Source organism: Corvus kubaryi, unplaced genomic scaffold (assembly GCF_017639235.1).
Source record: "Corvus kubaryi isolate FWS band 111438036 unplaced genomic scaffold, C.kubaryi_AGA036_p1.0 64876, whole genome shotgun sequence".
In the NCBI taxonomy this organism is placed as follows: Eukaryota; Metazoa; Chordata; class Aves; order Passeriformes; family Corvidae; genus Corvus; species Corvus kubaryi.
The window spans coordinates 20,365-36,101 of record NW_024581574.1 but is presented as its reverse complement, the minus strand read 5'-3'; the positions used below and the strand labels follow the sequence as shown (position 1 = coordinate 36,101).

Here is a 15,737-nt window from a genome sequence, read left to right as displayed (position 1 = left end):
TATGACTCAACAGAAAACACACTGGGTGCAGACATTCTAAAGAAATGATCAACAGATTGTGTCTTGTGTTTAAAAAAAAAGAAAAGGAAATATTTTATTTATTTGAGGATCATATGAGAATAAAATGGATGAAGTGGAAGATACCTTCATGCTGCTTTTTGAAATTACGGTCTTGGTTGAATACTTTTAGAAATAATTAATGTGTAGGATATTATGGATTAAGGAAAGGTTCACTGGATTCTGTCTGAAACTTCTGAAAAATAAGTGTTCAAGTCTTTGTTTATGTTGGCAAGTAACCCAGCTGGGTATAAAAGCCAAAGGCATGATTGACTACCTCACATATTTTACAACTCTTACACAAAATAGGTATTTTAGAATTTACATCCTTACAGAAGGATCCTTAAATAGACTTTCTTACAGCACTTAAAACAAACATACTTTAGGACATACTTCCTGTTTCGTTGCTGTACTTAACTTACTTTTCCTTCAACAAAGATCCAAAAATTTAAGGGTACAAAGATCACAGAAACCTATCTTACTGTTTTTAATGTACTGAAATTGTTTAATGAATACCCACAAATCCTTAACAAAAAAAAAAATCAGAAGTAGTGAAGACTTTCAAACACATTAGTATGTGTGCATTTAGCACTTAAACATAAAAGGCATGTCTGCATATTGGTCAGAATGGAAAACTCCTACAACTAAAACTCAAATAATAATTAAGCCCCAGATCATTGATTACATGTGCCTGTTACAGACACTGAAAAAGATGATACTGATATTTTCCTCTACTTCCTTCAGCTTTGTGTGCAAAAATTTGCAGCCCAAATTCATGCAAAGGGATGCAAACTGATTTTTTGGTAGTGTTTAATATTCATCACCAACTTCCAGCGTTGATAAACAGCTTTTGTACGACCTGTAGTTAGAGCTGTGTATCAAATCTGGCACTGGGAAGATCAGTGACAGTGAGTGAGGCAGCTTTTAATGACATGAGTTACTTTATTCGGGTTTTCCGAGTTTCCAGGTGAGCAAACCAATGTCCCACCACTGCTCACCATTCCCATTTATTTTCAGCATCGCTTCCAGTCACACACCTCCTTAATCCTCCACAGAGGCTTTGCAACAGCTCTGTAACTCTCTTATTTGTTTCTAAGAACATGGATGTTCCTCCTCCTCCCCACTAACAGCACTTTTCATTTACAGAGGGGAAATAGAGCACGTTTCTGCAGAAAAGGAAAAACAAGGATACAGTCTTCCAAACCCTCAGCAGTGAAAGGAATCTCCCCCAGCACTTAATTTGGGAGGAAAGGCTCGAGTATTGCAGAACTGGTTAGAGCTAGAGAGGTTGGTGGCATCCTGCAGGAGCCCAGTTCTACAACAACTGAAGAACTAATCATATTTTAATCGGAGCCCAGTCACGGCTTCTGCTTTAACTTGATACACTCAAAGGTACTTACAGTTCTGGGAACTAAATTCAGCTTATTAAACAAACCATTTTTCTGCTTTTTTTTTCTTTTTTTTTTTTTTTTATTTTTGGTGATGTGGGATGTAACTTCTACAGACACAGTTTTGGGAAGGAACCAGATAAAAGCTGATATTCAGGATGTCTGGGGAATAGTTTCCCAAAGCACATGGAGACCAGATTTCAAAAGGTACAGATGCAGGTATATCTCAACAAGGGCATCCAGCTGAACCCCTGAGGTGAACCTGTTTGCCACACCTACAACAGTAGGCTCTCATTAGGAACTTTGCTGGATTTTTGGATAATTCTAAAAAAGATATACAACATTTTACTTTTAAAAGAGGGCACGCGTGACTCCGGGACACAAGGCTATGGATGCACCAGTTGATGCAGGAATTCATGTCCCCACTCCCTGTGCTGCAGCAGCCACCAGGTTTTTGGAGTTGTACTTCAGCCTTTCAAGCTCTTTCCCTGAATTCAGAGAGGGGAGGCTGAATGTTAGGATTGTTCCTCCTTTTGTTTGCGTATTTCAGACAAGCACCCACAAACGGACGCTTAGAAAGATTTAATTGGGAAGCTCACATGCTATGCATGCATAGTACTAATGCACAGCAAATTAAAATTAGCAAAAAACACTAATACTGTATATTTATATTATGGATATCATATTTAAACAAAAAAGCACTTGCCAGCAGGCACAGAAATCTCATTATTTCAAAGTACTCCTGAACATTCACTGATTGCTGTTGGTGTTCTGAGTTTTCCACTTTTTCCTTCCCTTTTTTTGTACCTAGCACTAGCATTTTAACTCCAATCCCTGTGAGCAGCGAGCTGTGCCTTCCTTCTCTCAAATGATCACTACAAATTTTCTAACTCAAGCAGTGCAGAATACATCTTGTGATGCAGGGGGTATTTTTACATTAGTCAGGAGAAGATTCTAATAAAAATTACATGTATATGAATATATCTAAGCTTGGAATAATTATTTACCTACAACTGTGAGCACACAGAGTCCATCCACAGTGGATTCAGTGTCCCCTCAACCATCCAGGGAACACACACCAAGGTTCACACCCAGACCACACCTGTGTAAGAAATTCTACAGAAATCTGCTTTATTCACAAGTATTATTCTGTTTTAGTTGTTATCTCATGTGAAACCATTCTTTCTGTGGCCCTCATCATTTTCAGAATAAAGAATCCAAAATTAATTGCAAAACCTGTGAGTGTTCACTGTAAATCAACAAACTGTGTACAACTTAGCCTATACAGTGTCCAGCCCCAAAACCACAAACTGCGCTGAACTTTTTTTCTTTCTTTTTTTGCCATCTATCTTTTGCAAAGCTGTCGTCTTTCTTGCAAATTCATGGTTTTCAGGGGGTTCTTGTTTCTGCTGCCTTCTCAGATTACAATTTCTTTGGTGTTAATTAAGCTGAAAAATTGAAAGAATGTCGCTGACTCTACAAAGAACACAAAACAGGCTTGCTTGAGAAGCTAAAAATAGATCGCTCTGTTCAGAAGACAGACGACTCAGTCTTCAAACTATTTGTACAATGTGAATTAATTGCAGATGGCCAATTCATTTATTTAGACCTCTGTGACAGAAATGAAAGTGCTACTGCGATGATTATACATCTGCAGAAAGCTCCTTTCAGGTAGTTGGGACTAATGGAAAACCGGGAGGCAGTGCTTTGTTATTTTCTGGAGGTCAGTTTGTCAAAAAGTTTTCTGATGTGATTCTCCCTCTCCAGCCTCCCGGCCCCTCTCCCAACAGTTTGGATTTAAGACGTGAGACTGATGTACACAAACTAAAGTTACAATGGCCTGCTCACATGTACTTCTAGCACTCACAGTGCATGCTGTAAATCAGTAACATTCCTTCGATTAAAATCACGTTTTATGATGTAAATGTTGTAACAAAACCCACCCTGATTATTTAACTTATCTGAAATTAATGCCATTTTTGTTTTTTTTTTTTAATGCCTTGGTATTTGTTTAAAACAGAATTTAATTTTTTTTCCTTTTTAGCCTTTCTCCTTAAAAGCAAAAGAAAGCTTAATTTAAAAAAATAATGTTATTGATTTCATGGGAGAGAATTCAGGAAAATCTAAGTGGAAACTGATATTCCATCCTGGCTCTTATTGTTAGATAAACGGGAGGTTTCCAAAAATACCAGCTATTAGACTAGGGCCTATAAACTGTAGCTGTGAAATAAAAATATCATTGAACTAGATAAATTGTTTGGGATACAGAATGATTTGTACTAGAACTTTACAGCAGATCCTGAACAGCATGAAGCCTCCTTTGTGCTAGAAAACTAGAAACGTTGTCATTTGGGAGTCTAAATAATGCCAAGAAAAAGAAACTAAATATCAGAGTCCCTTTTCTCCAACGCCACTGTCTCTCCTTTGCAATTTTACTGCTTTACAGTCTCTAAATCCTTGTTTGCAGCCTTGCTGACTTGAAAAATGTGTAAAAGTTGATCCACGCAGGGTCTGAGCTAACAGAGCTGTAAGAAAACCTCCCAAGAAGTTTCAGGTGATATGATATCTGGCATGCTGATAGTATCACAAAGATTACATTTTTCTGTTACTTTTTAAAAATAAATTTATGTTGGTGCCTGCATTTCAAAGTATTTATATTACATCTTACAGCTTCTAAATCGAGACTGGAGTTTTTTAAAGGCATTAGGTCTTATAAGCCAAAACTAAAGCTTGATGCAGGAATTAATTAAATTTTCTGCCTAGACAAACGATCGTAATCTATTAAAATTAAAATACCAGTCCTTGCCACTGTTCAGGCTCCTTATAAAACACCTTTTAGGAAGTTACTTAAGCTTAGTGGTTATCACAGATTTAGAAGGGGGCAGGCATAACCCTCTACCCTGTATTTTAAGCTATATTCCTTTGCTGCGACTTCATCCCAACTCCCACCAAGGTCAAGGGAAACAATTTGTTTTCAAGCAATACAAAGCAGGCTGTGCAGCCAGTCTACAGCATCTTTCTCCTGCCTTTATGGACTACAAAAAAAAAAAAGTTTAAATAGAGCTACAAGCTTCTTAACAAGAAAAAAACCTTTCCTCAGGAAAGAAACTTCATAGAATGCCTCTGTAAGATGACCTCCGTCCTGCAGGCTACAAAATGTTTTCATCTACTTCCTGGAAATCCAGATGATACTCGAGGTGGAGCAGAGGACAATAAAGCTGCTAAATAACAAAGGTCACCTGTCTTCAACTACATCAATAAAAAAGGCTGAGATATCCCCTTGGTTCAGTCCAGGCAGAGATTTAGTGCGGCAGGGGGACACTCAGCACACTGCCACACAGAACCTGCTCCTGTCATGAAATTATACGTGCCCCCACCTCATTTTGGGGGAAATCTGAAATTCTTTGGCCCCCCATGCAGAGGAGGAATCTGCTGTTGTCCCTCAGGAAGATGCAGTGAGGAAAATGCAGTTGGGGAAGCAGTGTTCAGCACACACCAACCAACCGTGACCTGATGATGAGACACTCCAAAAGCAAGAGCAACAAACCTCCTGATTTTTTATTTTTACTTATTTTCCACTGTAGATTTTTTTTCTTTTATTTATACTCTGTGGTAGAGCAGACTCCATAGGGACCACGTCCTTACACAGACACATCTACCTCCTCGCAGAAGAGAAACATCTTTGTTTACTTAAGCTATTTTAGTTAGACCTAGTTTTTGCTGGTTCTTAAGAGTTTTGTCTTGCTTGTAAAGTAAACACTAACATCTCTGACAGAAGTACCACATTTGAGTGCCCACTCTTTGTAGACCTCATAAAGGTGACATAAAAATACATTTTTTTTTTTTTTTTTTTTTTCACTGCTTGCCAAGATGAATCATGTCAGCCAAGGTCTTTGTAATAAATAAAATGCTCTCAAAGCATTATCTATTAAAGATAGACGAGAGCAGGAGTGGAAAATCTTTGCACAGAACCAGAGCAGGGTCTGGTGATATAAAGCAATACACTTATCAAACATCAGGGCTGCAAAAGAGGAGGGCTGGACCCAAATAATGCAGTCAAGGCCTGGGTGTCCTCTCAGTTCTTCCCAGCCCTGGTAGGATTTGCAAAACCTCCAGTATAACACACACAGAACCCCACGCAGAGCTGGAAAAGTATTTTTTACAGACACTGATAAACCCTGACACAATGCAAATAACCAGAGCCCGTGGGGTGATTTCACCTCAGGTCCATCTGCTCCACTGAAATTTGGGGGCTGAAGGTTCAAAACAAAGCATAAAATGCAGGAAAATGCATGAGGAATACCCCCCACCTCCACACAAACTGTCTGCCCTGAAACTAAATACGCCAGAGGTGAACCACTCTGTCCCTACTGTGATAAGAGCAAAACAGTGAGAAAAGTAAATGGATTGTTGGAAAAATAATCTGTAATTTCTTAATTCCTTGCCAGGATCCCACAAGAAGGCACAGCTCGCCTGTAAACTGACAGCTCAAAAGAAAGCACCCTACTCACTTTTCAGCAATGACATCTTTGATACAAAGCAAGAAAGTGAGTTTTTTGTTATTGAAGTAGCCTTTAATGGGTAATGACAAAAATTCAGTGTCTATGCGCCCCATGAGGGGGGGGAGCACAAGACAGAGAGAGTACGTAAGTAGCGCTTTAGCATTTTTTTCCCAAATTTGTAAGGAATTGTAGTACACCCCCTCTCTAGCACTCTGACTACATGTTCTTAAACAATTTTTGAACCTGGAGGAGTGCTAGAACTTTACATCTTCCCAGATGAGAGAGCACAAATAGAAGTGTAAACCCAGCACACTCTGATCAGGTTTGTCCCCTTCTCCGGTGCCCCACATTGGTTTCTTGGAAGCATCCCTGAGGCTCCTGCTGAAGGAGAATGAAGTCAGAGAGTTTACATTAGTTCTCGCATCTCATCAGTCCCTGTCCCAGCAGAAACTTCTCTCTCTGGATGTAATTAAAACTCAAGGAATAGCCTGTCTTCAAGATGACAGAAATCAGATTCCACTATTAAAAAACAGAGGAAAACCTTCATTGTACAGACTGCAAGATTTCCCTAGTATTGAAAACCAAGATATCCCACTGTTATTCAGTATGACTGAGAAGCTGCAACGTTCATGTTTTCAAAGATCGCTGTCATGTTTTTATTTCCTCATCAGGTTGCATGAAAGAAGCACTTTCTTTCACTTTGTTGAAAATCCAAGCCATCACATAAATATCAACATGGTTAAGCTAAAATAAATCCATCATCCTGTAAATTTCTAAATAAATCAATATACTGTTATGTTTTGAAATGGTATAAGACAAATTTTCCCCCCTCTCTAATTCAAAACCAGCCTTAACCAATTACTCCAAACTTTTCCCCAGACACATCTCCTTTGGCTACACATTTCACATGAGAACTTCCAAGCCAAAAAGAGTTTTCTTACACAGACAAAATTGGAAATGAGAGATTGAAATCACCCTAATGATAGGTACTGGGTTATGCCTTTCAACTATGGATCCGTGCCCGTATCTCTACAATTGTGACAATATTTTTCCAAGCAGAGTATCATGTTGTATGTAACACTGAAACTTCCTGGTCTCTCTCCGTCTCTGCTGCATGGTTACCATCTTATTTTTATAAGCATTCCATTCCAGGGCTGGCCCTTCAGCTTTGGCAGAGCGAGGCAGCTTCTGCTTTAAAGCGGCTATTTTGCAACTAGCTGCTGCTTGCTGCATCCCTCTTTTCCAGCCAGGGAGTACCTGCAATGTTTTCCTCTCCAGCTACTGAGAAAATGGCAAATTCCCACAGGTGCTGCCCCTAAAACAGGGCATGTGCTGGGAATAACCAGAGCCCGCCAAGAATGGCCAGGGTGGGTTCATTTCTGGGGTTTTGGAACAGCTGCAAAATGGCTGGTTTTAAATAAGTTCATTAAAAAGTTTCTAGATTCACATCCTGCTCATGGCTGGCACTTCTGCTACTGGAGCAGGCAGGCTGGCATCAAAGGAGAGTTTTCACTGCCACCCCAAATCAAGGAATAAACACCAGAGGAGCCACAAACAGCACCACCAGGCACTTTTGAACATTGCTGGCTCAAAAGCCGTGGTCAGCAGGGCAATGGCAGCAAACTGCACCCTGTATTCTGAGTGAAGTAACTACTGTATGAATTAACTTGACTTGGGCTGGTCAGTAGTGAGAATCCAGCCCTTTACAAATAACAATTAATGTTCTATTTTTACCTTAGAAGCAAACAAACATAAAACCCCAAATGAGTGCATTTAGAGCACCCAAAATGCTAAGTAGTGCCTGGAGGGGAGCTCGGCCTGTCCTGTCCAGGCTGCCAGGGCAGGAACCTTGTTCATAAACAGCTACTTTGTCCTAGAGGTGACATGGTTGTGTCCTTCCCATTTTCCTCAGCCTTTAATTGCTGTAGTTAAGATTCTCACACATAGGTGAACTGCAACCAAGAGAAAAATTCAACCCTGGTCACAGTCCCAGAGGCATCTCAGCCTCCTGGTATGCTTAGGAGCCCTCAGGACATTTTTGGCTGATCTTTACTCCAGATCAGACATCTGCATCAAGGCAGTAAGTACATCATGGATTTTTAGCAGAAGTTCCTTGCTGCTCTGGCAGGCAGTAATTCGATTATGAGAATTACAGAAATGACAGGCTGCTTGTCTATTCTCTGTATGGGCAGCCAGCAACAGCTTGGAGAAGAGTAAAGCACTCAGATTAGTAAAGGGATGAGCTCAGTGTTAATCCAAATAATACCAAAATAATATGTATTAACAAATAAGGCCCCTGAACCAGCACATTTACTGCTGCCATGCTCATCCTTATCCTCTCCTGGCTCTCTCACCAAACTACTGATGCAAAATGTCCCGTGTATGAGGCCCTCTGGTCATTTGCTTTCCTAGAGCATCTCACCATCGTGCCTTCCCCTGTATCCCTTGTTCACACAGCTACTAGAAAATCCTAAAGAGGTGGGAAAACACTGGGAACCTGCTTTCACAAAGACTGCAAGCACACGTTGGCAACCGCAATGACAGCTTGCCAGATGCTGGCGTCCAGATGAACATAACAAGCATTCAGCTTTGCTTATAAAATTCCCATATTCAGCACTGCCACAACACACAGCTTTAAAAATTAGAGCAGGGTTTTCCCATATATGGGAAAGCTGACCTGCTGCTGCTGCACCAGCTCCCCAGGCACGAGCGGGAGCGGAACCGTGCAGACCCTGCCTCCCGCTTTGCCTGGGCCCTCTCCCTGAGTGGTCTGGGGTGATGCTGCATTGTGAGAAGCCCCATTATTTCTGTACTGGGCTCACTTGCCAGCTTGACTAAACCTGTTTCAATTAAACTACTCAATTTTTCCAACCCTTCCATCCAGAGTTGCGTTTGTACATCCAATACTTCCGTGCCCAAAGCTGAGGTGTGAGCAGCAGCATCAACCTCTGGGCTTGCACTGTATGGCAATACAGTGGGAAGCTCCCTGGGCTAAGGAGCTCCACTTGAGACCCCCAGGTAGGGTCAAGGGATCCCAAGCTTTAACACTCCTGTGTGATCCATGAGCCCCCAGGAGTGGCTGTTTTTAGGATGAGCACTAACAGACGTCTCCCTCGGCTATGGGAGAGCATCTGAGCAAACACATTGCTGCAGAGCCCTGGATGGAGGGTGAAGAACCGCGCTCCTGAACCACTGGTGGCAGCTGCCAGTAGTTTGTTGGGAATATTCTATTGGTTTGAATGTATGGAGAGCATAGGAAGCTGCACCAGGACCACAGCGGAGCCGCTGCCGGCAGCTGGAGACTCCTGGCTGGGAGTGGTTCTTGTGCGGGTCTGGGAACACACAGAGCCCTTTGGACCCAAACAGCCCACAAAATCCTGACCCTAACTGCACGAGCAGCAGTGTGTATTTATAAACTCCTAACAAAAAACAGCAGGATGAGCAGGGCTGGGACTATCCAGCTGCAGCTCTGGTTATGCCAGACAGCTGCTCTGTCAAAGTGCTGGGAGAAGCTGCGTTTCCTTGCAGGGGATGCCCTTTGATACTCGGCAGGATCCTGCTTTGGCAGCTCTCTGCTGCCTAATGGAGAGATCTGTGAGAGGGGATGTTTTAGGAAACCAGCAGTATGCACTGAATACCTGCCTGTGTTTCTGACTGCAAGGGATTTGCAGAGGGGAAATAAGAAGAAGAAATCCAGAGTAAGTGCTATTAATCACTACACAATCATGACTACATTTTATTTTTCCTCACAATTGTTAAAAATCAAGCAAATCAATCACACATGACTTTTGACCTTCTTGGCACACGTTTCATATTCTGCAGGTTTCCAGGGGGACTGTCCATGTGAAGGAGACCCAGCAGCATCTCTCCCTCGACCTTATCGCCTGTGCAGCAGGAATGAAGCTGCAAAGCTCATGAGCAAGAGTAAAGACTTCAAGAATGAAAACTCTGTCTCAAAACAGTAACAGAACCAGCACAATCTGACAGAAGAAATTAAAATTGCAGGTCAGTTGTCTCCCTTGGTTTTATTAGCATGGAAATATCTATTTAGGTAACTCAAAGTGTTGCATCACTTTAAGAAATGGTAATTACATCAGTGGTTTTACTGTAAAAAGTTTTTTTTTCCTTTCCAGTTTTCTAAAGCCTTAGAAGTATTTCGAAGGGAATCCTTCCCAAATATGCAAACAGCAAGTCAATACTCTGAGTTTTTTTGCCAAGCTTCGTTTTCCCTACATCTCTCACTCAAAAAAATACGATTAAAATACACTCAAATAAAGAAAAAGGGATTAGACTTGAGCAGGTCCAGTATTGCCAAATAATTACAGATAATCAGAATCATCACTAAACGAGTCCCAGCTTTCCCCACCCAGAGGGGCCTCCCGATGTTCCTGTGCTCCCCTGAAACAAGAAGCAATTTCAGTGTCTGCTCCTGCTGTGGCACACAGGGAGAAGTGCAGGAGCTGGGGAAGTGGGAGCAGATCTCCTGTGAGCTCTGGCAGAGCTGCTCCTTTGAGACACACTTTGGTGGGTTTTACTATTTGAATTGTGCCAAGGTAAGTTGGGTTCTTTTTCTCTCAACATAGATACTCAGCATTTTCATTGTTTTAATTAACCAGCTTTCCCTAAGAGGAAAAAACCCACTAAGGATCAATAACAAATGTCATAATTAGTATCTCACTAATTGCATTCATTTATTTCGAAATGCTACGCCACACCTTCCCAGAATATTAGTTTTCCTTGTGCTCATTTTTCAGTATCTAGAAAAATGCTAAAAAATTAATTTTCACCAGATTTAAGAATTTTACAGAGTGACAAAACAATATTTGGTATTACTTTCTCCCATCATTTAAAATACCCAAATTTCTAACCATGGTTGCTGCCACCAAATTCCCTACTTTTCCTTAAAATTTAGGTATTACAATTGCATGTTTAACACTATGGTTACAGTTCACATTTAGGACAAAGGTACTGAGCCAGTATAAAAGTACAGAATAATCTTCAAACACATGTAAAGCAGTTTCATATATCTCCATGTCTTTTAGCATGGAGTTTGTAGAAATGCTAATAAAATTAAGTATATTAATCTGATAATAATAGAATACTATTTAGATGAAAAAGTGGACCAACCTCAAATTAAAAAAGACTATATCAAAATTCTGAAAACCATTAACTCTATCCATCTGATTCATCTATGTAAAAATGAGGAAGAAAAATATTATCCAATATTTAAAATTAACAAATTTTATTTATGCTACCTCAAACTGAATGCATTTAGGGTAAGGGAAGGGGAGGTAGGTTCCAAGGAAAAATCCAAGTATCAAAAAGGTTGATTCAACCCCCCTCCTTTATGCCCTCACTGTGAAACATGCAACAGGAAAAGTTTACCAGGAAAAGAAGAATTTATTTTTAGATTTTTGGCTTTGCAATTACTGTCTGTTTTTTTCTAACAAAATATAATTCTTCTGTTTAGTTTCTAGAGCACAGTATGGAATTCCCTACCATGCATCCAAAAATTCTAGTTCTGTAAAAATCATTCTGAACAAACAAGGACTACAAGATCTTAGCTGTGACTTTCCAGAGATATTCTCTTTATGTTGTCAAAAAATTACAAATTTTTCACTTGTTCTCAAAACTCTCCAATATATTCTCTTTAAAATAAATAGATTATCTGATATTTTAATAATATCAGTTATTTGAAAGTTATCCCTTTCAAATAAAATGCTAAGTTATCAATGCACTCTGGATTCTGATGCATATATATAAATACAAAAAATTATTTTAGAGGGTAGTAAAATACCCATGAGCATTTAAGTACTCACTGAACAAACAATATCCTCATCAAACCATTGGCAGGAGGGGGGTTAAGTTTTATTACTTACAAACAACAATCACAGGATTGATTTCTTTAAAGCTCAGGCAAGTGAAAAAATACAAATGTGGAATTCTGTTATCTAAAACAACCTAATCCCAGGAGTTAATCTCGGCTGGCTGTTATCAATTACCAACGTGCCACCTGTGTTCTCCAAGTTGGAAAAACATAACAAAATGTTAAAGCAGTTACAAACAGGAGCAAAATAACTCAACAGGCAATGCTAACAACTGAACAAGTAACAATTTAGCAGAGCCATATGTAGAAATATAGGAATTTCATATGCTATAGGCTGGCACATTTATACTACAGTAGTGAGGAAAAAAATCAGGTTTTTTTACTTTCACTCCTGTGCCACCAATGCAATTTGGAATTAGATGTGTATAATTCAAAAATCCATTGACACAAAACCAATAAATGACACATCAACACATCACTGTTTCTGAGAATCCAAATCTTTTCTATCTATGCAAAGCAGTTAAATAATACACTTGTAAAGTAACTCTATCTTGTGTTCACTCATCTTAAATTCCTTCACACTATTTACCATCTCGGTTTAATTTCTTTGCAGACTCCCAAGGGATTCATTTCAACTGCATTTGAGCTTTTTTCCTCCTAGTTCTGACTTCCTAAGTTACAGAAGACAAGAACTATAAAGTATGTAAAAAGGTAACAATTTAAAAATTCCAATCCCTGGAAAAAAACAACAACAAACAAACACTCTCTAAGTGTTCAATTCCCTAAAGGATAGAAATGGGCAAGATGTAGTTTAGACATGTGACTATTAGTCAACTATTGTTGAAGTGATCCAATTAGTAAATAGTCAAGAATTATTTATTTTACTTATATAAACTATCCCTGTTTTCTGGGTCTGGAATAAATTAACACATCCACATGTTCCTTTGTTTACTATGCCAAGAAGAATGACTAATATTTTTTGATAATAATATTTTGATAAGAAAATGAACATTCAGTTTAGATTCATAACAGGAGTTTCTGCATCATTTTTGTGTGCTGAATCAAATTTGAAATGATCAAATTAGAAGGATTGGAACAACCTAATATAAAAACAAAACAGCTTTGTTCAAATACAAAAAGGGTTTTTCTAGGTACTCTATCAAAGGAAAGCATACTTGCGCTTTCAAAATATACTGGTTAAAAGATTTAGACAGGCTTCATATGAAATATATTTAAACATCAAAACTAATTTAAAATGATCTAGAGAAACAAGCTGTGGAATGTCCAATCCTTAAAAAAAAAAAAAGTAATTAAATGCTCAGGGCTTAGCCTGCTAAATACAATTAAGGACATTCTCCTTCTTTGTCGTTTTGCCAGATAAACGCCCTCCCCTTCACCTCCAGCACTGGCACCACCTTGGAGGGCTGCACCAGACCTGGGAAAACAGGGAGACATCAACCTGCGATTGCAAACCACTTCCAGAAATGCCTCGATACAGAAACTCCTGTAATCACATTTATCACGTTTGGTTTCCCAGTTTTTCAGCAGAGGAGCACCTGGAATCCCACAGACAAAGGCTGGTCCAGCCCTGCCGGGGCATCTCCTCCACCCACAGCCAGAGCAGAGAACTACCCCGTGAGGACGTGTTAAAAATGCACCCCTGAGACACCCACCCCTTCCACCTGGGCGACAAAAAGCCACGTGCAGATTTGCAGCTGCTTGGTTGGGGGAAAGAAAAAAAATCTGATTAAAAATGTAATTGCCTCTGAACTGCACGGCCTCCAGTTTGTCCCTGTCCTGTGGCGGGGCAGCTTCAGAAACCAGGTCTGCATTTTCTGTCACAACAATTGTTTCCGCCTCAGTTACCTGGTCCAGTCAAAATTTACACAACATTTACAGCCAGAGCTATAAAAGATCTCGAAGCAGATTTCTACCAGCCCTCTTGAGCATCTCCCCTGCCCCAGGAGCGCCTGCTCCTCCCTGACCCCTCTTCCCACCCTCAAGCCCTCGACACCTCTAGAGAGGGGACCAGCCAAGGCTTTGCTCCACAGAACAAGCTCCTCAAGGTCTCTCCATCCTTTCCTGTCCCCTCCCTCTGCCACCCCGCCGTGCCTGGAGAACAGCCTGCACCTTCCTCATGTGTGGGGAGCTCAGTGCAGGGGTTCAGATCCTTCTGCCCCGCGGCTTTGGCGCTGCCGGGGCCCAGGGCCAGGGCAGGGCGACAGCTCTGCGCTCCCAGAAGCGACAACACGGTCTTAAACACCAAAGCAAGAACACCACCAGTAAACAGAAAAGAAAAAAAAAAAAAAAAAGGAAGAAAAAAGGGGAAAAAACCACACCAAAAAAGTGAAAAGGAAGGAAAAAAAGAGAGAAACAACCCCAAGGACCTTTTAACTGCTCTGTCCCAGGACCGCACGAGGGTGTCAGAAAAAGAGGGATTTGTTCCCCCTTTCTCTGGCGAGAAGTTTCAGCAAACAAAATAACAAAAGAAAACAAATCAATCCATTAAAATCGTCTAAAAAGTCTCCAAAGCCCGTCCTCTGCAGAGTGCAGGGTCTGCTTTAATGGTTTCAAGCTGCTGAGGGGGTTTGCTTTGGGGTTCCTGGCTGGAGCGCAGCGGGGCGCAGGGCAGGGGCGGATCGGGAGGGAGCAGTTCCCAGGAGGGTTTCAGGAGTTACTGCGCGTTTATTTCACCAGATGCTATTTTTAACCCCGCTGTTACTATTTTTACCCGTGTCAGTGTTTTCCATTTGCTGAACTCTGTCCCCAAGCCGGCCCCGCTCCCCCCCGCCCGCCCCGGGGCCCCCCGCGCCCCCTCCCAGCGCTTCCATCTCATTTCAGGCTGCACTTTGGGATCTCTTCAAACAGCACCAGAAGAGCCCGTTCCCCCCCCCCCGCCTGGCGATACAGATCTATATATCCCTGTCTATAGAAGCAGTGCAAAGTCCACGGGCAAAGCTCCTGCTCTAACTTCATTCCTCTCCAAATACATTCCTGCCAACGGGGAGGGGAAGAAAAGGGAAGAAAAAAAAAAGAAAAAAAAAAAGAAAAAAGCAAACAAACGCCACTGTTGCTAAGTTTTGCACTTTATACCCTTTTATATTTACAATCCTCTCTCGGCTAAAAATAGCAACACATGATCCATTTATAACTGGCCGGACATGCCCCGCAGCCGCCGGCGGGGCCCTGGCTGATGAAAGGAGCTCTCTGCGTTCCTTCTACCTGAGCTCATCTCCCGCTTAAAGGGCTCAGACAGCTCTGCTTCCACAAAGCGCACATTGAAATGACTGCTGCTTCCCGCGGAGAGCGGCACAAGTGACGGGGAAAAAAAACAAGAACAAGAAAAAAAACGCTACAGTAAGCCATGCTGGCTGGCCCATGCCCTCCTGGCCCCCGTGCCCTGCTGCCCAGCGCCCAGGGAGGAGGCAGGGGGCAAAGCAGAGGTGGTCGGGGCTGGTGGGGGGCCCCAGCAGGACCTCACCCGGCAGACAGCAAAGGGGGGCTCCAGAGGCAGCTCCAGCTTGGCTCCATGTGTGATCAACACATTAACTCACGCCAGAGGAGTGTTGGGAGCGACTGCAGACCCTGACCCAGGGGCAAGTTCAAAGGCTCTTCTATAAATCACCTTAGAGCTGGAAATTACTCTAGACATGGCTTTAGAGGTGGTTCTAGAAATTATGCTGGAAGCAGCTCCTGGATTGATTCCAGACAAGTCTAGATGTTGGTTTTGGGTCTGGATGTGGAGAGGGGCTGGAAGGTGATGCTGGAGTCAGCTCTAGAAGTTGGTCAGGAAGTGGCACCACAACTGGCAAAGGCATAAACACTCCGTGTTATCTGCAGTAATTATTCATCCAAGAGATTTTAACAATGCAGGATTTATTCCTTCACTAATACCTTCTGAATTTGTTGTCAGAAATTCCCATTAGCATGTGCAGGACTCACAGGCTGCACGTGCAGCAGAAG

General features: G+C 41.5%; 1 long non-coding RNA gene across 1 annotated transcript; it reads left to right on the top strand.

Annotated features, from left to right (window-relative positions):
• Positions 1 to 9,343: 9,343 nt before the first annotated feature.
• Positions 9,344 to 14,086, top strand: LOC121672714. Its single transcript, XR_006018956.1, has 4 exons — positions 9,344 to 9,645; positions 9,770 to 9,952; positions 12,388 to 12,473; positions 13,152 to 14,086. It is a non-coding gene; the product is annotated as an uncharacterized LOC121672714 (long non-coding RNA).
• The last annotated feature ends 1,651 nt before the right edge of the window (positions 14,087 to 15,737 follow it).